Source organism: Macaca nemestrina, chromosome 7 (genome assembly GCF_043159975.1).
Source record: "Macaca nemestrina isolate mMacNem1 chromosome 7, mMacNem.hap1, whole genome shotgun sequence".
In the NCBI taxonomy this organism is placed as follows: domain Eukaryota; kingdom Metazoa; phylum Chordata; class Mammalia; order Primates; family Cercopithecidae; genus Macaca; species Macaca nemestrina.
This window is the reverse complement of record NC_092131.1, coordinates 136,170,999-136,195,250: the sequence shown is the minus strand read 5'-3', so window position 1 is coordinate 136,195,250 and position 24,252 is coordinate 136,170,999. Positions and strand designations below refer to the sequence as shown.

The window sequence follows — 24,252 nt, the reverse complement described above, 5'->3', positions numbered from 1 at the left end:
ATTTTTAGTAGAGATGGGGTTTCACTACATTGGCCAGGCTTTTGAACTCCTGACCTTGTGATCCCCCCACCTCAGCCTCCCAAAGTACTGGGATTACAGGTGTGAGCCACTGCACCCAGCCTGAAAATATATTTTTTAAAAGTTCTGCAAAAAAGATAATAGCTGGGTACTGTGGCTCATGCCTGTAATCCCAGCACTTTGGGAGGCTAAGGCAGGCAGATTGCCTGAGGTCAGGTGTTTGAGACCAGCCTGGGCAACTTGGTGAAACCCCATCTCTACAAAAAATACAAAAATTAGTTGGCATAGTGGCACACACCTGTGATCCCAGCTACTCAAGAGGCTGAGGTGGGAGGATTGCTTGAGCCCGAGAGGTAGAGGCTGCAGTGAGCCAAGATCATGCCACTGCCCTCCAGCTTGGGCAACAGAGTGAGACCCTTGTCTCAAAAAATAAAAATATAGATATATGTAATTGATATTTAAAAAGAGGTGGTGTCTTACTATGTTGCCCTGGCTGGAGTGCAGTGGTTTTTCACATACAGGACCTGACTGCTGAAGAACTCATTCCTTATTTATTTTATTTTATCTTATTTCTTTTGAGACAGAACTTCACTCTTGCCCAGTCTGGAATGCAGTGATGCGTTCTTGGCTCATTGCAACCTCTGCCTCCCAGGTTCAAGCAATTCTCCTGCCTCAGCCTCCGGAGTAGCTGGGATTACAGGTGTGCTCCACCACGCCCAGCTAATTGTTGTATTTTTGGTAGAGACAGGGTGTCACTGTGTTGGCCAGGCTGGTCTCAAACTCCTCACTTCAAGTGACACATTCACCTTGGCCTCCCAAAGTATTGGGATTCTGGGCATGAGCCACCGCTCCTGGCCTCATTCCTTTTTTATTACTCTTAGCATTTCATCATATGGATGTGCTACAGTTTATCCATTTACCAGTTGAGGGACATCTGGGCTATTTCCAGGTTTTGGTTATGACAAACAAAGCTGCCACAAACATTTGTGTTCAGATTTTCAGTGAACAATTTTAACTTCACTATGGTAAATACCTAGGAGTGAGAGTGCTGGGCCTCGGGTAATTCTATATTTAACTATATTTTTAAAACTGCCAGCCAAGCATGGTGGCTCACGCCTGTAATCCCAGTACTTTGGGAGGCCGAGGTGGGTGGATCATTTGAAGTTAGCAGTTTGAGACCAGCCTGGCCAACATGGTAAAACCCCATCTCTACTTAAAAATTCCAGAATTAGTTGGGTGTGGTGGCAGACGCCTGTAATTCCAGCTACACGGTAGGCTGAGACAGGAGAATCTCTTGAACCTGGGAGGTGCAATTGAATTCAACTCAATTGCAGTGAGTTGAGACTGCGCCATTGTGCTCCAGCCTGGGTGACAGAGCGAGACTCCATCTCAAAAAAAAAAAAAAAAAAAAAAAGACACTCTTAAGAGAATGAAAAGACAACTCATATAGAGAAAATATTTTTCCCTCTCTGTCTTCTCTGTCTTGCGGATATGCAAATCACATATCTGACATTTGACTTGTGTCCAGAATATATAAAGAACTCCCAGAACTTGACAATAAGAAAACAAATAGCCCAATAAAATAATGGGCAAAAGACTTGAGTAGACATTTAACCAAAGAAGAGGCATGGCTGAAAAACAGACACATGAAAAGTTGCTTAACAACATTAGTCATTAGAGAAATGCAAATTAAAACCACAAAAAAACACTACTACACAACTGTTAGAATAACTAAAATAAACAAATAAAGCTACTACAAACATTTGTGTTCAAATTTTCAGGTGAACAATTTTAACTTCACTATGGTAAATACCTAGAAGTGAGGGTACTGGGCCTCAGGTAATTCTATGTTTAACTGTATTTTTTTTTTTAGACGGAGTCTCTTTCTGTCACCCAGGCTGGAGGGCAGTGGCGCGATCTCAGCTCACTGCAAGCTCCGCCTCCCAGGTTCACGCCATTCTCCTGTCTCAGCCTCCCAAGTAGCTGGCACTACAGGCTCCCGCCACCTCGCCCAGCTAATTCTTTTTGTATTTTTAGTAGAGACGGGGTTTCACCGTGTTAGCCAGGATAGTCTCGATCTCCTGACCTCGTGATCTGCCCGTCTCGGCCTCCCAAAGTGCTGGGATTACAGGCGTGAGCCACTGCACCCGACCATTTAACTGTATTTTTAAAACTGCCGGCCAGGCATGGTGGTTCACGCCTGTAATCCCAGCACTTTGGGAGGCTGAGGTTGGTGGATCATTTGAGGTCAGCAGTTCGAGACTAGCCTGGCCAATATGGTAAAACCCCACCTCTACTAAAAATACAAAAATTAGCTGGGTGTGGTGGCAAGCGCCTGTAGTTCCAGCTACTCGGGAGGCTGAGACAGGAGAATCGCTTGAATCAGGAGGTGGAGGTTGCAGTGAGCTGAGATCACGCCACTGCATTCCAGCCTGGGTGACAGAGCGAGACTGTCTCAAAAGGAAAAAAAGAAAAAACAAAACAAAAAACTGCCAAACTGTTTTCTAGAGTGTCTGTGTCACTATCCATTGCCATTATCAATGTATGAAAGAAACCAGTAGCTCCCTATTTTCACCAGCGCTCACAATTGTCAGACTGTTTATTTTAGTTATTCTAACAGTTGTGTAGTAGTATTTTTTGTGGTTTTAATTTGCATTTCTCTAATGACTGATGTTGTTAAGCAACTTTTCATGTGTCTGTTTTTCAGCCATGCCTCTTCCTTGGTTAAATGTCTATTCAATTCTTTTGCCTATTATTTTATTGGGCTGTTTGTTTTCTTATTAAGTTTTGAGAGTTCTTTATGCATTCTGGACACAAGTCAAATGTCAGATACGTTATTTGCATATCTGCAAAACAGGGAGAAATATTTTCTCTCTCTGTATGAGTTGTCTTTTCATTCTCTTAAAAGTGTCTTTTTTTTTTTTTTTTTTCTTTTTGAGATGGAGTCTCGCTTTGTCACCCAGGCTGGAGCGCAATAGCTCAATCTTGGCTCACTTTAACCTCTGCCTCCCGGGTTCAACCCATTCTCCTTCCTCAGCCTCCCATGTAGCTGGGACTTCAGGCATGTGCCATCATGCCCAGCTAATTTTTGTATTTTTAGTAGAAACGGGGTTTCACCATGTTGACCAAGCTGGTCTTGAACTCCTGACCTCAATGATCCACCTGCCTCAGCCTCCCAAAGTGCTGGGATTACAGGCATAATACAACATTTTTGTTTTGATGAAATCCAGATTGTCAGCTTTGCTTCTATGGATCATGTTTTTGATGTTCTATCTAATAACTCTGTGCCTAACCCAAAGTTGCGTATATATTTTTCCTATATTTTATTCTAAAAGTTTTATTTAAGTCTCTGATCCATTTTGAGTTTATTTTTTGTATAAATCCTTGTCTTTTAATTGGATAATTTAATCCTTTCATATTTGATGTAATTGTTGATGTATTTGAATTTCTAACTATCGTCCTATATTGTGCTTTCTGCAGGTTCCTTCTGTTGTAGTTTACTTTCCTTTTTTGCCTTCTTTTGAATTATTTTCTTTTTCATTTCAACTTTTCTTCCTCTGCTAGTTGGAAATTTATACTCAGTTTTTGCTTTCTTTTCATGGCTAGTCAACAGTGCTATTTAAAATTTGGTTTTAGGCCCAGGACAGTGGCTCATGCGTATGATCTCAGCACTTTTAGGGACTGAGGTGGGAGGATCACTTGAGCACAAGAGTTCGAGACCAGCCTGGGCAACATAGTGAGACCTCATCTCTACAAAAACTAAACCAAAAATTAACCCATCATAGTGTCACATGCCTGTAGTCCTAGCTACTTGGAAGGCTGAGGCAGGAGAATCACTTGAGCCTGGGAGTTCAAGGCTACAGTGAGCTGTGATCATACCATTGCATTCTAGTCAGGGCAACAGAGTGAGACCCTGTCTCAAAAAAGAAAGAAAGAAAAATGAAAAGAAAAAGTGTGGTCTTAAATAATTAGTATCAAGCTGGGAGCTTGTTATAAATGTAAATTGTTAGGCCCTCCCCCAGACCTTTTGACTCCTGCTTGTTTTTTTTGAAATAAAGGTCTCGAGCCCAGGTTGGAGTACAGTGGTGCCATCAGGACTCACTGCAGCCTCAAACTCCCTGAGTCAAGGGAGTCACTACACCCGACCAGGATCGGTTTCTTAAGTACATTATTTAGAATTTCCTTTTATGAATATTGTGAAAGCAAAATCTCTTACTTAATTTGCCTTAAATGCCTGTTTTTCATCTTCCTTTTTGAAAGCTTTTTTTTTTCTTTTTCTTTTTTTTCTTGTTTTTGAGATGGAGTCTTGCTCTGTGGCCCAGGCTGGAGTGCAGTGGCTCGATCTCGGCTCACTGCAGCCTCTGCCTCCGGGGTTCAAGCAATTCTCGCACCTCAACCTCCCAAGTAGCTGGAATTATAAGTGCACGCCACCGCACCTGGCTAATTTTTGTATTTTTAGTAGAGGTAGCATTTCACCATGTTGGCCAGTTTGCTCTTGAACTCCTGACCTCAAGTGATCCACCCACCTCCACCTCCCAAAGTGCTGGGATTACGGGTGTGAGCCACTGTGCCCGACAAAAGCTATTTTTTGAGGGGTAAAATTCTAAGTTCGCACTTATTTTTTTTTTCTCTTGTGAAGTCAGCAGTAAATCTGCTTCTGAGATAATTTGTCTCTGGTATGCTGTTGTTTCACTGTTGTGTTTAACTGAAAAGACCTTTTTCCCCCCCCCCCCAATCCTGGTTGAAATTCAGTGGACTTCTTAAATCTGTGTTTTTAAACAGATTGATCCAAAAAATTTCTTAGTCACTGGCCGGGCACAGTGGCTCACGCCTGTAATCCCAGAACTTTGGGAGGCCAAGGCGGGCGGATCACGAGGTCAGGAGATTGAGACCGTCCTGGCTAACACTGCGAAACCCCGTCTCTACTAAAAATACAAAAAAATTAGCCGGATGTGGTGGCTGGTGCCTGTAGTCCCAGCTACTCGGAAGGCTGAGCCAGGAGAATGTCATGAACCAGGGAGGCGGAGCTTGCAGTGAGCAGAGATCGCGCCACTGCACTCCAGCCTGGGCAACAATGCAAGACTCCGTCTCGAAAAAAAAAAAAAAATGTCTTAGCCACTGTCTCTTCAAATATTACCCTTTTGGCCAGGCATGGTAGCTCACACCTACAATCCCAACACTTTGGGAGGCCAAGGCAGTAGAATGACTTGAGCCCAGAAGCTCAAGAGCAACCTGGGTAACATAGTGAGGCCCCGTCTCTACAGAAAATAATTTTTTTAATTAGCTAGGCATGTTGGCACATACCTGTGGTCCCAGCTACTCGGGAGACTGAGGTGGGAGGATCACTTGAACCCAGGAGCTCAAGGCTGCAGTGAGCCGTGGACGTGCCACTGCACTCCAGCCTGAGTAACAGAGCAAGAACTTATCAAAAAAAAAAAAAAAAAAAAATTACCTCTTTACCATTTTCTCTCTCCTTGCCTCCCAGAACTCCAATTTTATCAATACATGTTAGATTGTCTTAATTTATCCTCCATATCTATTTACTGCTCTTTCATGTTTCCCTTCTTGTCTTTCTTTACTGAAGGCTGGATAATTTCTATTGTCGTATCATTCAGTTCGTTTATTTTTCTGTTGGCTTATGTGTAATCTGAAGTTAAATTTGTCCATTATTTTATTCATTTCATTTCTAGAAGTTCTATTTTTTAAAAAACTATTAGGCTATTTTCTATAGTTTCCTGTTTTAAATAGCTATTTTCCTTTCCTTTTTTATTTTTGAGACATGGTCTCACTCTGTCACCCAGACTGGAGTGCACCCTTGACCTCCTTGGGCTCAAGCGATCCTCCCACCTCAGCCCCGCAAGTAGCTGGGACTACAGACATGTGCCACCACGCCTGGCTAATTTTTGTGTTTTTGGTAGAGATGGGGTTTCGCCATGTTGCCCAGGCTGGTCTGGAACTCCTGGGCTCAAGCAATCCTCTTGCCTTGGCCTCCCATAGTACTGTGGTTACAGGGGTGAGCCACCATGTCCCCCTTAAATAGGTATTTTCCGTTTTTTTTTGTCAAGAGAATTAAATCGTTTATTGATTACACATGATAATAGATGACACACAAGCTTCATTCCCATCTATAATTTTATCTGGTACCATTATTCAATTTAGATATATTGCATAGGATATGCCAACAATCTATGTATTTTATTTTATTTTATTTTATTTTTTATTTTTATTTTTTTGAGACAGAGTCTCACTCTGTCACCCAGGCTGGAGAGCAGTGGGGCGATATCGGCTTACTGCACCCTCTGCCTCCTGGATTCAAGGGATTCTCCTGCCTCAGCCTCTGGAGTAGCTGGGAGTACAGGTGCAGGCCACCACGCCCAGCTATTTTTTTTTTTTTTTTTTTTTTTTTTTTAGTAGAGGTGGGGTTTCATCTTGTTGCCCAGGATGGTCTGGATCTCCCGATCTCCTGATCCGCTTGCCTCAGCCTCCCAAAGTGCTGGAATTAGAGGCGTGAGCCACCACACCCTGCCAACAATCATTTCTATAACCAATAATTCCATGATTTTGCTTTAGTAATCCGTTGTAATATGAACTTCAGGTCACAACTGTAACTATCAGTTCAACTACACCAAGGTTTCTGAAGACAATGGTTTTTCCACCCAAGCAGGTTGCATATAAATTCCAAATAGAACCTGGCGTCAGGCTGGGCATGGTGGCTCACGCCTGTAATCTCAGCACTTTGGGAGGCCAAGGCGGGTGGATCACCTGAGGTCAGGAGTTCGAGACCAGCCTGACCAACATGGAGAAACCCTGTCTCTACTAAAAATACCAAAAACGTTAGCCTGGCGTAGTGGCGGGCACCTGTAATCCCAGTTACTTGGGAGGCTGAGGCAGGAGAATGGCGTGAACCTGGGAGGTGGAACTTGCAGTGAGCAGAGATCACGCCACTGCACTCCAGCCTGGGCAACAAGAGCGAAACTCTGTCTCAAAAAAAAAAAAAAAAAAAGACAGAAAGAAAGTACACAGCGCCTGTACTCCCAGCTACTCCAGAGGCTGAGGCAGGAGAATCCCTTGAACCCAGGAAGCGGAGGGTGCAGTGAGCCGATATCGCTCCACTGCTCTGCAGCCTGGGTGACAGAGTGAGACTCTGTCTCAAAAAAAAATTCACCTGAAGGAATTCTAACTTCACACTGTTGGGGAAATTTACCAAGATGGCTTCAGAGTAGACTAACTTTACACAGCATATTAAAATAAATAAATAAATAAATAAATGCCGGGTGTGGTGGCTCACGCCTGTAATCCCAGCACTTTGGAAGGCTGAGGGGGGTGGATCACCTGAGGTCGGGAGTTCAAGACCAGCCTGACCAACATGGAGAAACCCCATCTCTACTAAAAATACAAAATTAGCTGGACGTGGTGGCGCATGGCTGTAATCCCAGCTACTTGGGAGGCTGAGTCAGGAAAACCGCTTGAACCCGGGAGGCAGAGGTTGCGGTGAGCTGAGATCGTGCCATTGCACTCCACCTTGGGCAACAGAGCGAGAATCCGTCTCAAAAAAAAAGACACATTTATTGAGAGTCATGAGCAGACTATTACATTTAGCAATCAACAGCATGGGTGCAAAAAAAAAAAACTACATTAAAACCCTTTGTTGGAATGCTTTATACTTTCCACAGAACAGAAACTAAAATAAGCTGTTATACATAATTAGTCACAAATACAGTCTTCGAGTTTTTTGCCCATCCACATGAGTATTTGTCTAAAACATGTCTTCTTTGTAGCAACTAGACCCTACCACCACTGTGCTTGGCTGAGTTCATGAATCTATTGTAACCTGTAGCTCCATTGGGTCACTTCTCTGGCTCTCCTCTCCTGCTAAGCTTTTTTTCCTAATTAAAATCTTCTGCCACTGCCATAGCTACTGCTGCTACTGGAACCGCCATAGCCACCTTGGTTTCATAGTTGGGCAAAGTATTGGCCTCTGTCACCATAGGAGCCAGAGCTTCTGCCTCCAAAGTTTCTTCCCTTCATGGGTCCGCAATTTGAAGACTGATTGTTGTAATTACCAAAATCACTGTAGCTTCCACCACCCCCAAAATTGCTTACATCATTACCAAATCCATTATAGCCATCCCCACTGCCAGCATATTCACCACCACCACAGCTACCATTAAAGCCACTTAAGTTTCCTCCACGACCACTTAAGTTTCCTGCATGACCAAAGTTGTCATTCCCACCAAAACTACCTCCATGACCACCACCAAAGTTTCCAGAGCCACTTTGACCTCTGTGGCTGGCTGAAGCACTAGCCATCTCTTGGTGTGACAGGGCTTTCCTAACTTCACCGTTGTGGCCATTCACAGTATGGTATTTCTGAATGACAGTCTTATCCATGGAGTCATGGTCATCAAAGGTTATAAAGGCAAAGCCCCTTTTCTTGCCACTGCCTCGGTCAGTCATTATTTCAATCACTTCAATTTTTCCATACTGTTCAAAATAATCTTTTAGGTGCAGTTCTTCAGTGTCTTTTTTTTTTTAGATGGAATTTCACTCTTGTTGCCCAGGGTAAGTGCAGTGGTGCAATCTCGGCTCACCACAACCTCCGCCTCCCAGGTTCAAGCGATTGTCCTGCCTCAGCCTCCTGGAGTAGCTGGGATTACAGGCATGCGCCACCACACCCGGCTAATTTTGTATTTTTAGTAGAGACTGGCTTTCTCCATGTTGGTCAGGCTGGTCTCGAACTCCCAACCTCAGGTGATCCACCCACCTTGGCCTCCTCCCAAAGTGCTGGGATTATAGGCGTGAGTCACGGGGCCAGGCCCTGTGTCTTCTTTAACGCCACCAACAAATATCTTTTTCACAGTTAAGTGGGCACCGGGTCTTTGACAATCTCCTCTTGAGACAGCTCTCTTTGTTTCCACAGCTCTTCCATCCACCTTGTGTGGCCTTGTATTCGCGGCTGCATCCACCTCCTCCACAGTGGCATATGTGACAAACCCAAAGCCCCTGGAGCACTTGGTGCTTGGATCTCTCATGACCACACAGTCCGTGAGTGTTCCCCATTGGTCAAAATGGCTCCTCAGGCTCTCATCGGTTGTTTCAAAGTTCAGCCTCCAATGAAGAGCTTCCTCAGCTGTTCCAGTTCTTTAGGAAACTCCGCCTTAGACATGACAGCAGGGGGAAGAGAGACTTTAATGATGCTCCCTCTGTTGTGTTCATGGGCCTAAATAGGTATTTTCTACTTTGTACTTTTTTTTCTTAAAGAAGTAAAATGGTGACCAGGTGTGGTGGCTACCGCCTGTAATCCCAGCATTTGGGGAGGCTGAGGAGGGTGGATCACCTGAGGTCAGGAGTTCAAGACCAGCCTGACCAACATGGAGAAACCCCGTCTCTACTAAAAATACAAAATTAGCCGGGGTGGTGGCGCATGCCTGTAATCCCAGCTACTCAGGAGGCTGAGGCAGGAGAATCGCTTGAACCCGGGAGGTGGAGGTTGTGGTTAGCCAAGATTGCGCCATTGCACCCACCCTGGGCAACAAGAGTGAAATTCCATCTCAAAAAAAAAAAAAAAAAAAGGAAGTAAAATGTTTTTTTCTCCTTGTATGTGTGATAATTTAAATTTCTCAAATATTTGTAGATGTTTTCCATTTAATTCTATTGTATGTGGTTTCTTCTATCTCCTGGTTTTCATTTATATAGTAGCATTTTTTTTGAGTGCTTAATGTTTGTTACTGTGAGCTGCTCAATTTTCTTAGAAAATAATTTGTGAGTTATTGGGTACATTCCTCCAGAGAGGATTTGTATTTGTTTCTTCCACGTACCTGGGGCCAGCCTACTCAACTTACAGAAAGAGCTTGAGACTTTTAGGGACCTGTTTTGGCTATAGACCATCACAAATCAGTCTTTCAGTGAGAGTATTTTTTTGTACTTAGTTATGCTTAATTCCACAGGAACTTTTTGTGCAGTACCCTGATGATGAATGGGTATGCTGGTTTTCATCTCCACCTAAAGGGTCCATGCTTTATTGGGAGAATGGCCTCCTATGGAATTCTCCAAGCCCTTGGCTTTACCTCCTGTATCCGGAACCACTGTGAAGCCGAAGCTGCAGTTCACCAGGTTGAGCAAATATCCTTAGGGCAGTGATCTCAGGGCCATAGCATCAAACAACCCAAGAGCATCCTTTAGGTGAATAGAATCCAAATGGTGCCTCCTGGTGTTGTACACTTGGACAGCATTGTCCATTTACCTGTCTGGATTCCTTCTTCACTTCTCTTTGACCTAATAATTTCTTTCTTTCTGGCCCAATGTCAGTGCCTCTAAGAGGTTTAAGATTTTCTTTTTTTAAATTCAGCCTTTTTAATTGTTTCCAGTGGGAGGTGCAGTCTGAATTCCTAGCCTGCCATATACCTGGAAACAGAACTCTCAAAAGTCAGCTTGATATACCCTGCAATTTATAACAATATCTGATAGTCCAATGTGTTCAATTCATAATTACCTTTTCTTTTTTCTTTTTCGGGCACCAAAGCTTTAAGTAGGAATAGTTTGATGGAATTGGAAAGAATCCATAATCCCTGGTACTTAACTCTTCCCTCATGAATATTGCTAACAAATGTATTGGATTTACATTGAAATACCAAAGTAGCTCAAAGATCTCATAGTGACCTCAATTTTTAAAATAGTGACCACAGTTTAAAATGTTTCTCAGAAAATGAGTACGTTAAACCAAAATCATGTGTGTCACTTACATGGAAAGTGCCGTGTCTCCATAGTTACACTAAAACATAACAAGTACAAAGGGGAAATGTGTTTTGGTGGTTGATAAGCTAAACGGAAGTGAGTCTTGTTGTATTATAATATTAGGAATGTTTTTAAACTTTCGCTCAAGGATGGAGGGTTTCATATCCTTCTGTATTACCCCTTGCTAAAACGTAAGTAAGCATAGTTATGGAAAAAACACATGGGCAGTCATTGCTAAGACTCAGTGTATTGATGTCATGTAGAAAAACATGATACAGAGATCTGTTTTTGTGGTTTATTTAATTGTCTTTGTTATTTATGGTATTTGCTCTGAAGTATAACTCAATAAAATTCTAACACAGAAAAAGACAAGCTGTCTTAGCCCAATATTATATTAACCCTAATCCCCACTTGGGAAAAAGTATTTTATAACACATATGAAATCAGCCTTAGAGACCATAGTATCCAATTATGCCCAGAGTGTACTAGATATTCGATAAATGTTTGTTGAGTCAATTACTTAATGGACAATATATAATGGGTTGTTGTAAATAAAGCAGAGCAGTGACTAAAATGTTGACTTGGTCATATTATGGGAACATTAAAGAAGGAAAACGCCTGGGATTCAATGCCCATTCTAGGGTTCTCTGGTGCTGTGGCTCTGGGTAATCCATAACCACCCGTGTCCCCAGTTTCTTCATTACTTGCCCTGTTCTTTGGTCAGACTGCACAGTCACTCCCTGTACATGCTGCATGATTTCCCAATTCAGGGTCCTTGTCCTTATGGTTATCTAAAATGCCCTTTCCCCATCCACTGTATGACTAAACCTATCTAGTCATGGCATCCTACTTCTTGTAATCCTTCTAGTATAAATACTGTCCCACCAAGCTTCCTTGACATCACCCCGACTAGAAGCTAACTTTTCCTCTGAGCTATTTGAATAGGATCTTTTTTTCTTTTAACTCAAATGGTGTCATTATTTAACACTTTATAGCTTATATTATGATCTTTTATGTAGATATCCATACTATACTGCTTCTCTGCTAGACTGAATGTTCATAAGGCTAGAGCCCGTGCTTGCTATATTTTTGTAGTTCTCCATAATACCTAGCAAAATACATTGAAGAGTTTATGTGCTCAGTAAATATCTGTTGAATCTGAATATACAGCATAATAATGCTTTTCTTTCTCTCTTTTCTTTCTTTCACTTTCTTTTCTTTAATCTTTCTTTTATTTTCTCTTTCTTTCTCTTCCTTTACTTTTTCCTTTCCTTTCCTGTCCTGTCCTGTCCTTTCTTTCTTTTTGATAGGATCTTACTCTGCTGCCCAGGCTGGAGTGCAGTGGCGCCATCTTGGCTCACTGCAACCTCCACCTCCTGGGTTCAAATGATTCTCCTGCCTTAGCCTCCCCAGTAGCTGGATTTACAGGTGCCTGCCACCATATCCAGCTCTTTTTTGTATTTTTAGTAGAGACAGGGTGTCACCATGTTGGCAGACTGGTCTCAAACTCCTAGCCTCAAGTGATCTGCCTGCCTTGGCCTCCCAAAGTGCTGGGATTACAGGCGTGAGTCACTGCACTGAGTCCAATGATGCTTTTCTTTTCTTTTCTTTCTTTCTTTTTTTAGACAAATTTTAGCTCTGTCCCCCGGCTGGAGTGCAGTGGTGGGATCTTGGCTCACTGCAACCTCTGCCTCCCAGGTTCAAGTGATTCCCCTGCCTCAGACTCCTAAGTAGCTGGGACTACAGGCATGCGCCACCACGCCTGGCTAATTTTTTCTTCTTATTTTAGTAGAGACAGAGTTTCACCATGTTGGCCAGAATGGCCTCGATCTCCGGACCTCCTCGTGATCCACCTGCCTCAGCCTCCCAAAGTGCTGGGATTACAGGCATAAGCCACCGCGCCTGGCCCCAGTAATGCTTTTCTTGCTGATGACAGAGGGCTGCATCAAATTATAGCTTGAGGCCATTTATACCTTTTGGACCAATGATTGTGGAGCATTAATGGGGAATGCTGGATATAAATAAGTAAGGAAAATTGCATAAGCTATTTATCCATTAGTGGGAGAAGAAAAGAGAATACTTGGGTGGATCAGATCCCATTTCAAAGCAGAGATGAAAGTGAAATTGATGAAGCAAGAGTAGAAAGCAACAAGAGCAGCATAGGTTGGTTATTCTATTTTAGTCATTTAAGAAAGTTCTTTTCTCAACTGCTTGTTTTTAGACTATGCATAGCTGTGTATAGCTAGCATAGTATGTACCTGGTTTTGACAGATTCCCTGAGGACTTGAGCCAGAAGATGAATTGCATCTTTAGAATATGGTTAATAATTTCACAGACATAGTGTTGAGTGAAAGAAAACAAATACAATATAGTACATGCTGTCTGATTCTATTAATATGAAGTTCAAGAACAGGCAAAACTAAATTGTGGTGATAAAAGTCAAAACAGTGGTTATCCCTAGAGGGTGCTGACTAGTATAGGGCACAAAGATTCTTCAGAGGTGCTAGTAACAATCTATATGTTGATCTGAGTAGTAGTTATATGGTATATACACGTGTAAAAATATATTGAGTTGTCCACTTAGAAGTTATGCACTTTGGCCAGGCTCAGTGGCTCGTGCCTATAATCCCAGCATTTTGGGAGGCTGAGGCGGACAGATCACCTGAGGTCAGGAGTTCAAGACTAGCCTGGCCAACATGGAAACCCCATCTCTACTAAAAATACAAAAATTACCTGGACGTGGTGGTGGGCGCCTATAATCTGAGTTACACAGGAGGCTGAGGCAGGAGAATTGCTTGAACTTGGGAGGCGGAGGTTGCAGTGAGCTGCCAAGATCACGCCAATGCACTCCAGCCTGGGCAACAAGAGCGAGACTCCATCTAAAAAATATAATTAAAAAAAAGAAAAAAAAGCCAGGCGCGGTGGCTCACACCTGTAATCCCAGCACTTTGGGAGGCCAAGGCAGGTGGATTACATGAGGTCAGGAGTTCGAGACCAGTCTGGCCAACATGGTAAAACCCTGCCTCTACTAAAAATACAAAAATTAGCCAGGCATGGTGGCACACGCCTGTAATCCCAGCTACTTGGGAGGCTGAAGCAGGAGAATTGCTTGAGCCTGGGAGGTGGAGGTTGCAGTGAGCCTAGATCGTGCCACTGCACTCCAGCCTGGGCAACAGAGTGAGACTCTGTCTAAAAAAAAAAAAAAAAAAGAAGTTGTGCACTTTACTGTAGGTAAGTTATATCTCAACTGAAAAAAAGAATCCAAATTGCCTTGTGTGTCCCTGATGAGCCAGTAAAGGATAGATTGGAGTTATGCAGTGTGTTTCCTGGAAAAAATAAAGCAGACTTTTTAAAATTCCAGAGTTTTCTCCAGGAACCTGTGACCAGATGGCTCTTATAAATAATGCATCAAAATATGGTTAGGACTAGAAGAATTCATGATGTGTGATAAAAAGTAAACAACCAATGATCATATAGTTTACTCTTTTTGACTTTCATTGCAATTTTCTGGAAGAGTCAGGATTACTAATAAATGGTCATGCAGCAAGAATGGAATAAGTCCTGCAGCATGAGGATACTTGCTGGCTGTGAAACCTTCAATAACTTTCAGGCTTTTTGGGCACTGGGAGCTTCCTCTGCTAAGTGGAAAAATATTTTACCTGCTCAAAGATAGGGGAAAGGATCAAGTGATCTCTTAAGGCTCTTTCCAGCTTGTAAAATCTTTGGTTTGGCCGGGCACGGTGGCTCGTGCCTGTAATCCCAGCACTTTGGGAGGCTGAGGTGGGCGGATCACGAGGTCAGGAGTTCGAGACCAGCCTGGCCAATATAGTGAAACCCTGTCTCTACTAAAAATACAAAAATTAGCCGGGCGTGGTGGCACGAGTCTATAGTCCCAGTTACTTAGGAGGCTGAGGCAGGAGAATTGCTTGAACGCAGGAGGCAGAGGTTGCAGTGAACTGAGATTGTGCCTCTGTATTCCAGCCTGGGCAACAGAGGGAGACTCTGTCTCAAACAAACAAACAAACAAACAAACAAACAAAAAAAGAGTCTTTGGCTTATGGAAATTGGAACTATAAAGAACCAACTATAAGCCGAGTGCAGTGGTTCACGCCTGTAATCCCAGTGTTTTGGGAGGCTGAGGCGGGCAGATCACCCGAGGTCAGGAGTTTGAGACCAGCCTGGCCAACATGGTAAAACCCCATCTCTACTAAAAATACAAAAATTAGTCAAGCATGGTGGCGGGCACCTGTAATCCCAGCTACTCAGGAGGCTGAGACAGGAGAATCGCTTGAACCTGGGAGGCGGAGGCTGCAGTGAGCCGAGATTGTGCCACCGCACTCCAGCCTGGGCAACAGAGTATGACCCTGTCTCAAAAAAAAAAACAACAAAAAACAAAAAATAAAAAAAAACTGTAATAATAAAATCTGTAAAAATCTGTAATAGGCAACAAACAATGTAGGTGGCCACACCAAATAGAGATCCAGGCAGAAAACACCTTTTCATATACAGTGAGCTACCTGAAACAATTTGCTGCTGTTCTCTTGGGATTTCCCTATCCCTCAGCAAGTTTACCTAATAATACTTAAAAAAAAAAAAAAGATAAGGGAACAGTTTAAGACCCCAATCAAGGAAATCATTAATTATATGGTGAGTTTGTCTGTTAGGAGTTCACATTTGCAGAGACTAAATCCATTGCAGGAAGTGGTATTTTGTAAGATATATGAGCAGAGGAGGAGCACTAGTCTAAGTCTGGCTCAAAATCTCACAGCTAGGTGGTTAGGCATGGTGGCTCACTCCTGTAATCCTAGCATTTTGGGAGACTGAGGCAAGTGGATCACTTGAGCCCAGGAGTTCAAGACCAGTCTGGCCAGCAAGGTGAAACCCTGTCTCTTCTAAAAATATAAACATTAGCCAGGTGTGGTGTGGCCCGCTCCTATTTTGGGGGCTGAGGCTGGAGGATCACTTGAACCCTGGAGGCAGAGGTTGGAGCCGAGATCGCACCATGACACTCCAGCCTGGGCGACAGAATGAGACTGTCTCAGAAGAAACAAAAAACAGAAAAAAAAAAAAAAACCACCTCATAGCTAGGAGGAACTGCATGGCATCATCTCTGCTTTCAACACTGGTAAGCAAGTGTCATCTCTTCATCTTTATTTTTTTAAAGAGGCCAGTGAGGCTCTGTGAGGCTAAATGATTTGCCTATGGTCACACAACTGGGAGAAGCACAAAGTAGAGAAAAAAACAGTTCTCAGGCTTCCAACTAACTGTATCCTCCACTGCACCATTCTGCCCCTTGTCGTTCCTTTCAGATTGACTTGAACTCCATAGAAGAGCTAGGGAGGCCTTCCACTGTGCTTTGTTTGAAAAGCAATTGAGAAAGTGGGAAGCTAGTGGAACTGGGAGTCAGAGGACCTGAGCCCCTCCATTTATTAGTGACTGTGACCTTGGAAAATCATTTAACTTCTCTGAGACTCAATTTCCTCATCTGAAAAAAGACAGACTCCCACTGTCACTGAAGCAGAGATAAATGGAAGTAATTGATAAGAAAGTGCTGTGTAAATGGTAAACTAAACTGTAGCTATTAAAATGGAGACATTCGGCCAGGGGCAGTTGCACATGACTGTAATACCAGCACTTTGGAAGGCTGGGGTGGGAGGATGAACCCGGGAGCTTGAGACCAGCCTGGGCAGCATACCAAGACCCTGTCTCTTTTATGAAAAAAAAAAAAAAAAAAAGATAATAGAAGATAAAATGGAGAAATTCATGTCTACTTAGTGAATTAATGAATTAGTGATTAGAAAACAATGATACACAAAATACAAAATTAAAGAAGAAAAGAAAATAATAATACAAGATAAAAATGCTCAGTGGATACATGTTAACAGCAGGGCTGCTATTAGCACACATAAAATAACCAATGATCCTGTAACAGAAGTGTCATTTGTTTATTTATCACAACAATCTAGCATAATATAATCACTTTTAATGTCTCTCAGGAACACTCCCTAATGTGTAGATTCTCATTGTTAAAAGAACCTTTACGTGAGGACAAATGTCTCTATCTCCCTCCATACTTTGCATTATCAACCTTTTTACATTTGTGAACCCAAATGGGAAAAAAAATGGTGTCCTATTGTTACTTTAATTTGCATTTTCCTGATTGTAAGTGAGGTTTAGCATCTTTTTATTGGTAGTGTAAATTGAAAAGTAGTGTAAAGCTTTATGGAAGGCTAATGGACAGTACCAAGTAAAAAAATGTTTTGGGGGGTTCACCCAGGCTGGAGTGCAGTTGCACAATCTTGGCCCCACTGCAGCCAACAGCTCACTGTATGGCCTCCCAGGTTCAAACAATTCTCATGCCTTAGCCTCCTGAGTAGCTGGAATTACAAGCGTGCACCACCATGCACAGCTAATTTGTGTATGTTTTAGTAGAGACCGGATTTTGCTATGTTGGCCAGGCTGGTCTCAAACTGCTGGACTCAAACAATCCGCCTGCCTTGGCCTCTCAAAGTGCTGGGATTACAGGTGTGAGTCACCATGCCTGACGCTACAGTTGTGGAAAAAAAAATTTTTTTCTTAAATTTTTCCGAGTTGCAAGATGAGTGAGTCCAGTTAAAGCTGAACTGATCTCATACCTGTCACTAAAGTGAAGAGGAAAAAATGTAGTAAAGAATCAAAATCATCTAAAATATCTATGTATGTGTATATATATGTATGTGTTTGTGTGTGTGTGTGTGTGTGTGTGTGTGTATATATATAATTTTTCTTTTTTTTAAGACAGGGTCTCACTCTGTTGCCCAGGCTAGAGTGCAGTGGCTCAATCTTGGCTCACTACAGCCTCAACCTCCCCAGGCTCAGGTGATCCTCCCACCTCATTCTCTCTGGTAGCTGGGACAACAGGCATGTGCCACCATGCCAGGCTATTTTTTCTACTTTTGTAGAGATGGAGTTTTGCCATGTCGCCGGGGCTAAAAATATCTGGATATTTAATATCATGTAGAAATTGACTGATTTTTGGGAGGCTGAGGCAGGCGGATCACGACGTCAGGAGATTGAGATCATCCTGGCTAACACGGTGAAATCCCGTCTCTACTAAAAATACAAAAAATTAGCTGGGCGTGGCGGCAGGTGCCTGTAGTCCCAGCTACTTGAGAGGCTGAGGCAGGAGAATGGCGTGAACCCGGGAGGCGGAGCTTGCAGTAAGCCGAGATCGCACCACTGCACTTCAGCCTGGGTGACAGAGCAAGACTCCGTCTCAGAAAAAAAGACATTGTCTGATTTTTCTTTCGCTTTTTGTCCAGATATCAAATGGAGACAGATTGAAGTTCACCTTTCATGTCACTGATTTTAATTCCCTTAAATAATTGTGTGTTCTTTATTAATATTTTCAATTGAGCAGAGTCTATTCCAATAAGAAAAGCTCTTCTTTTTGGCACTGGCTTTTTTCCTTGATCACAAAACTATTATATGCTTAATGTGAAAAAAGGGAAAAACATTGAAAGCTACTAAGAAAAAAAAAGTAATCCCATCATCAAAAGTAAATACTGTTCACATTTTTTAGGTGTTTTTCCTTTTGCATATATATGTTCAAGGAATTGGGTTAATACTGTGCATATAGTTTTGTGTCTTTGTTTTTTTCAATTAACATTTTATTGTAAGCATTTCTGCATATCATCACAGATTCTTTAAAAATGTTTATTGTGTCATGATGATATTCCAAAGTTTGGATATACTATAGTTTATCCTTTTATCATAGGGAATTTAGCTTATTTTCTTTCTTTCTTTCTTTCCTTTCTTTCTTTCTTTCTTTCTTTCTTTCTTTCTTTCTTTCTTTCTTTCTTTCTTTCTTTCTTTCTTTCTTTCTTTCTTTCTTTCTTTCTTTCTTTCTTTCTTTCTTTCTTTTTTACTATTATACATAACCCTGTGAAGAACATTCTTGTTTATAATTATTTGCCTCCATCTTTGATTATGCCCCTGGGATATATTCTAAGGAATGGAACTACAGGATTATGAAGGTTATTTTTTACTCCTGCCCCCACCCCTACCATAATCTCTGCCTTTCTTCATTCCAAAGAATTGCATCTCCAGCATTCCTTGCCCCTTGGCTTCCTTGGGATTTAGTCGGGGTGACACCAGCCGGAGATCATATATGCTAGAAGAGAGAGAAGTCAGGGTATTCCTTCCTTACTCTCTTTTTTTTTTTTTTTTTTTTTTTTTTGAGACGGAGTCTAGCTCTGTCGCCCAGGCTGGAGTGCAGTGGCCAGATCTCAGCTCACTGCAAGCTCCGCCTCCCGGGTTTACGCCATTCTCCTGGCTCAGCCTCCGGAGTAGCTGGGACTACAGGCGCCTGCCACCTCGCCCGGCTAGTTTTTTGTATTTTTTAGTAGAGACAGGGTTTCACCGTGTTAACCAGGATGGTCTCGATCTGCTGACCTTGTGATCCGCCCGTCTCGGCCTCCCAAAGTGCTAGGATTACAGGCTTGAGCCACCGCGCCCGGCCTCCTTCCTTACTCTCTTCCTGCTTTGAGCCAGCTAGCTGCTCACCCCTCCCCACGCCCAGCCTAGCCTCCTTTCTTGCGGATCCCTCCTCCACCATTCCCGGCTCTTACTGGATTCTGTAAGATTATTTCCTCCTTCTGTTCCTTTAGCCCTAGGAATGGTAATTGCTTCCCACTGTTGCTTTTCTCTGGGTGCCTTAACATCCCTGCTTACCCCTTAGCCCAGCCTACCTGTCTGTAAGTAGTTCTTTTATTGAAACCTCTTCATTGCCAGGCACAATGCTCACACCTGCAATCCCAGCACTTTGGGAGACCAAGACAGGCGGATCACTTGAGGTCAGGAGTTGGAGACCAGCCTGGCCAACATGGTGAAACCCCCACTTTCTGCTAACAATACAAAAAATATCCCGGGGGTGGTGGTGGGTGCCTGTAAACCCAGCTACTCAGGAAGCTGAGGCAGGAGAATCGCTTGAACCCGGGAGGCAGAGGTTGCAGTGAGCCTAGGTTGTGCCACTGCACTCCAGCCTGGGCGATGGAGTGAGAGCCTGTCTCAAAAAAAAAAAAAAAAAAAAAAAAAAGAGTCTCTTCATTTGAACCATCCTGACTCAAATCCTTTTTCTTTTTCTTTTTCTTTTTTTTTTTTGACAGGCTCACTGCAACCTCTGTGTCCTGGGTTTTAAGTGATCCTTCTACCTCAGCCTCCCGAGTAGCTGAGACTATAGGTGTGTGCCACCAAGTGTGGCTAATTTTTGTATTTTTAGTAGAGATGGGGTTTCACCGTGTGATATGAGTAGGCTTTAGTGTCCCTACCCAAATCTCACCTTGAATTGTAATCCCCATCATCCCCATGTGTCAAGGGAGAGACCAGGTGGAGGTTAATTGAATCATGGGGGCAGTTTCCCATATGCTGTTCTTGTGATAGTGAGTTCTCACGAGATCTGATGGTTTTATAAGTTGCTCTTCCCCTATCACTCAGCACTTCTCCTTCTTGCTGCCACATGAAGAAGGTGCCTTGCTTACCCTTCACCTTCTGCCATGATTGTAAGTTTCCTGAGGCCTCCCCAGCTGTGCTGAACTGTGAGTCAAATAAACCTCTTTCCTTTATAAATTACCCAGTCTTGGGCAGTTCTTTATAGCAATATAAAAACAGACTAATACACCATGTTGCTCAGGCTGGTCCTGAACTCCTGGGCTCAAGCAATCCGCTCATCTCGGCCTCCCAGAGTGCTGGGATTATAGGCGTGAACCGCTGCTCCTGGCTGAAATCCTTTTTCTTTTGGGATCCTGACAGACACAGCATTAAAGAGTACTTTTGATTCCAGCACTTTGGGAGGCCGAGACGGGCGGATCACGAGGTCAGGAGATCGAGACCATCCTGGCGAACACGGTGAAACCCCGTCTCTACTAAAAAAAATACAAAAAAACTAGCCGGGCGAGGCGGCGGGCGCCTGTAGTCCCAGCTACTCGGGAGGCTGAGGCAGGAGAATGGCGTAAACCCGGGGGGCGGAGCTTGCAGTGAGCTGAGATCCGGCCACTGCACTCCAGCCCAGGCGACAGAGCCAGACTCCGTCTCAAAAAAAAAAAAAAATAATAATAATAATAAAGAGTACTTTTGAAATATATTTTAAAATACATTCTTGATAGAAACTGTCAAATTTTATTGCAGAAAGGTCATATCAGTTTACACTCCCATTAGTAGAGTATGAAAGCCTGATGAGATGGGATCTTGAGGTTGCAATAGATTTTTGAAGGCACTCAGTTTCCTGTTTGTTATCTAGTGCCTTCCTCTCTGATGTCACTCATATACAGAAGGTTCTGCATAGGCCATCTAAAGAAAAGTCATTCATGACATAGATTAAAATATCGAGAGAAGCAGTATTATATTATGTACAAACCTGAAACTCTAAGTGCAAGAAGAGACCCTGGATTGTGTTGTGAAAACAACTCTTTTGATCGATGTATAGGGAAGAACACATTCTGGCTGGGCATACAAATAGTGTGGTTTAGTTTGGGCATGTCAGCTCACGTGCAGGTCACAGCTTAAACATTAACCCAGGAAACCAATGGGGATGCAGTGCTGTTACCCTTAAGGTCTTAGTACTCATGTTGTGGAAGAATTCCTACTTCATCTTCCTAGTCCTGACTTTAAGAGAACATTTTTTAGGAACATAGATTATGAGAAGGAGAAAGAATCCACAGAGGCATCTTTGTGGACATCCCCTACTTCTACTCAAATGAGAGGTAACCACTGGCATTTTAATCAATGATTGCTAGAACAGGGCTGAGATTTTAGCTAAGTGATTCCCATGTTTATACTGTAGCTGACTGGTAACACAGGTAGAAACATTGTGCTTTTCCATTTTCTTACAAAATAACGAGACACCTAGTGGGCACAACATGAAAATGCCGTCATGGGAGATGGTGAATTCAGTCAATACCCAGGTAAATGATATTTAATAACTGCCCCAATGTTTAATTCTACAAAAGTAGTTTGGGCCAGGCATGGAGGCTCATGCCTGTAATTCCAGCTCTTTGGAAGGCTTAGGCTGGAGAATTGCCTGAGCTCAGGAATTCGAGACTGGCCTAGGCAACATGACAAAAAATGCAAAAATTAGTTGGGCGTGGTGACGTGTGCCTGTAGTCCCAACTACCTGGGAGGCTGGGGTAGGAGGATCACCTGAGCCTGTGGAGGTTGAGGCTGCAGTGAGCCTGGATCACACCACTGCACGCCAGTTTGGGTGACAAAATGAGACCTAGTCCTCTTAGAGAAATACCCAGGTCCGGAAATCAGACCAACCATTGACTCATACTGGATAATTAAAATATATTTATTGTCATATATTTTGAAGCACTCAGTAGTTTTCAAAGTTCTTTCAACACAAAGTTTCTTTCTATAACACTAAGAACATACAATAGTCTCCCCCACTGGGCTGTGGGATCCCTTAGAAAAGAGGCCACACCAATTTCCTCCCAGCAGAAGCCTATTGTGTAGTACATAAAGAATACATAAAGAATAGGGGCTTGGGCCGGGCGCGGTGGCTCACGCCTGTAATCCCAGCACTTTGGGAGGCCGAGACGGGCGGATCACGAGGTCAGGAGATCGAGACCATCCTGGCTAACACGGTGAAACCCCGTCTCTACTAAAAAAATACAAAAAACTAGCCGGGCGAGGTGGCGGGCGCCTATAGTCCCAGCTACTTGGGAGGCTGAGGCAGGAGAATGGCGTGAACCCGGGAGGTGGAGCTTGCAGTGAGCTGAGATCCGGCCACTGCACTCCAGCCTGGGTGACAGAGCGAGACCCCGTCTCAAAAAAAAAAAAAAAAAAAAAAAAGAATAGGGGCTTGGTAGAAGTTTGGTGACTGAACTACCCTAGCAGGTGGGATAGTTTCTGATTTTTTTCTAGGTGAGAAAACAAAAAATCAGGCAGGCACAGTGGCTCATTCCTATAATTCCAGCACTTTGGGAATCTGAGGTGGACGGATCACTTGAGGTTGAAGTTTGAGACCAGCCTGGCCAAGATAGCAAAACCACGTCTCTACTAAAAATGTAAAACTTAGCCAGGCATGGTTGTGCATGCCTATAATCCTAGCTACTCAAGACACTGAGGCATGAGAATCACTTGAACCTGGGAGGCAGAGGTTGCAGTGAGCCAAGATCGCACCACTGTACTCCAGCCTGGGCCACAGAGCGAGACTCTGTCTCAAAAAACAAAATGAAAAAACAAAGAGTAGAGAGAGTTGTCCTCCAGCCATGAACCACACCCTATACTCCTTGACCTTTGCCCATGCCCAAACAGACCATGTGGGAAAGCCTCCTTGCTGACATAAATGCCTACTGGCCTTCCCGTCTGTTTTGAGTTACCAGCATCCATCTTTATTCCATCACCAGGGACCCTTTTGGAAGGTCATAGTATCTTAAGTCAGGAGTGGTCAATCCACGAACCAAGTGAGGCCCCAGTGGGAAGCCTTCCTCAGAGGATCTTCCATGTTAGATCACTTGATATCATAGTCTACTTCCATCTCATGATGGGGTTAATGCACTTCTATCCTCATAGATCACATGCTCAATTAAGTACCTGGAGTGTAGATGGAGTAATAACATACTTATGTTACCAAGGTTCAGCCAAGGGACTGATCAATCCCAAGGCATCCCTGGCCAGACTTTGTCTTTGGAAAGTACGTTATAGAGTTCTCATCACAGAGAATGTAAAAGGGTGAACAAATCCTGAGAGGTTACCTGGGTCAGTGTTTTTCAAATCGGGGTTCGGAGACCCTTGGGAGTTCCACTGATGAGTTCTTAGGGCCTTGACATTATCTACAAGTATATTTTAGATTTCCCTCTATGCATAATTTTATATAATTAACCTACACTTCTGGACCACCTGGCTAGCCACCACGTAAGTGAATCTTGACACAAGGTTTCACTGTTCTGCACAAACTATTTAAGATATTCTAGTACGCAGTAATCAACTAAAATAATATATAACTTTTAAAATTAAATTATGTAACTTTTAAAATTTAGATGTGGACTGAGGGTACAGTGGCTCACACCTGTAATCTCAGCACTCTGGGAGGCTGAGGCAGGCAGATTACTTGAATCCAGGAATTCGAGATCAGCCTGGGTAACATGGTGAAACCCCATCTTTACTAAAAAAGAAAAAAAATACAAAAAATTAGCCAGGCATGCCTGTAGTCCCAGATACTTAGGAGGCTGAGGTGGGAAAATCACCTGAGCCCAAGAGGTTGAGGCTACAGTGAGCCAAGGTGGCACCACTGCACTTCAGCCTGGGCAACCAGAGTGAGACTCTGTCTCAATCGATCAATCAATCAATCAAATAAAATGTAGATGTAATTCATATGCCATAATGCATCCTTTTAAAGTATACAATTTAGTGGTTTTTGGTATACTCACAAGGTTGTACAACCATCACTGCTATATAATTTCAGAGCATTTTCATCACTCTCACATACTTCAAAAAACCCCAAACCCATTAGCAGTCCAT

General features: G+C 43.1%; 1 long non-coding RNA gene and 1 pseudogene across 1 annotated transcript in view; one reads left to right on the top strand and one right to left on the bottom strand.

Annotated features, from left to right (window-relative positions):
• LOC105488343 (uncharacterized) overlaps nt 1-24,252 on the top strand; it is a 73,311-nt gene that overhangs the window by 27,548 nt on the left and 21,511 nt on the right. Inside the window, exon 2 of the long non-coding RNA XR_011626424.1 lies at nt 8,939-9,063. This is a non-coding gene — a long non-coding RNA (uncharacterized lncRNA). The remainder of the gene's footprint in view (nt 1-8,938; nt 9,064-24,252) is intronic.
• Nucleotides 7,871-9,184, bottom strand: LOC105488346 (heterogeneous nuclear ribonucleoprotein A1-like; annotated as a pseudogene).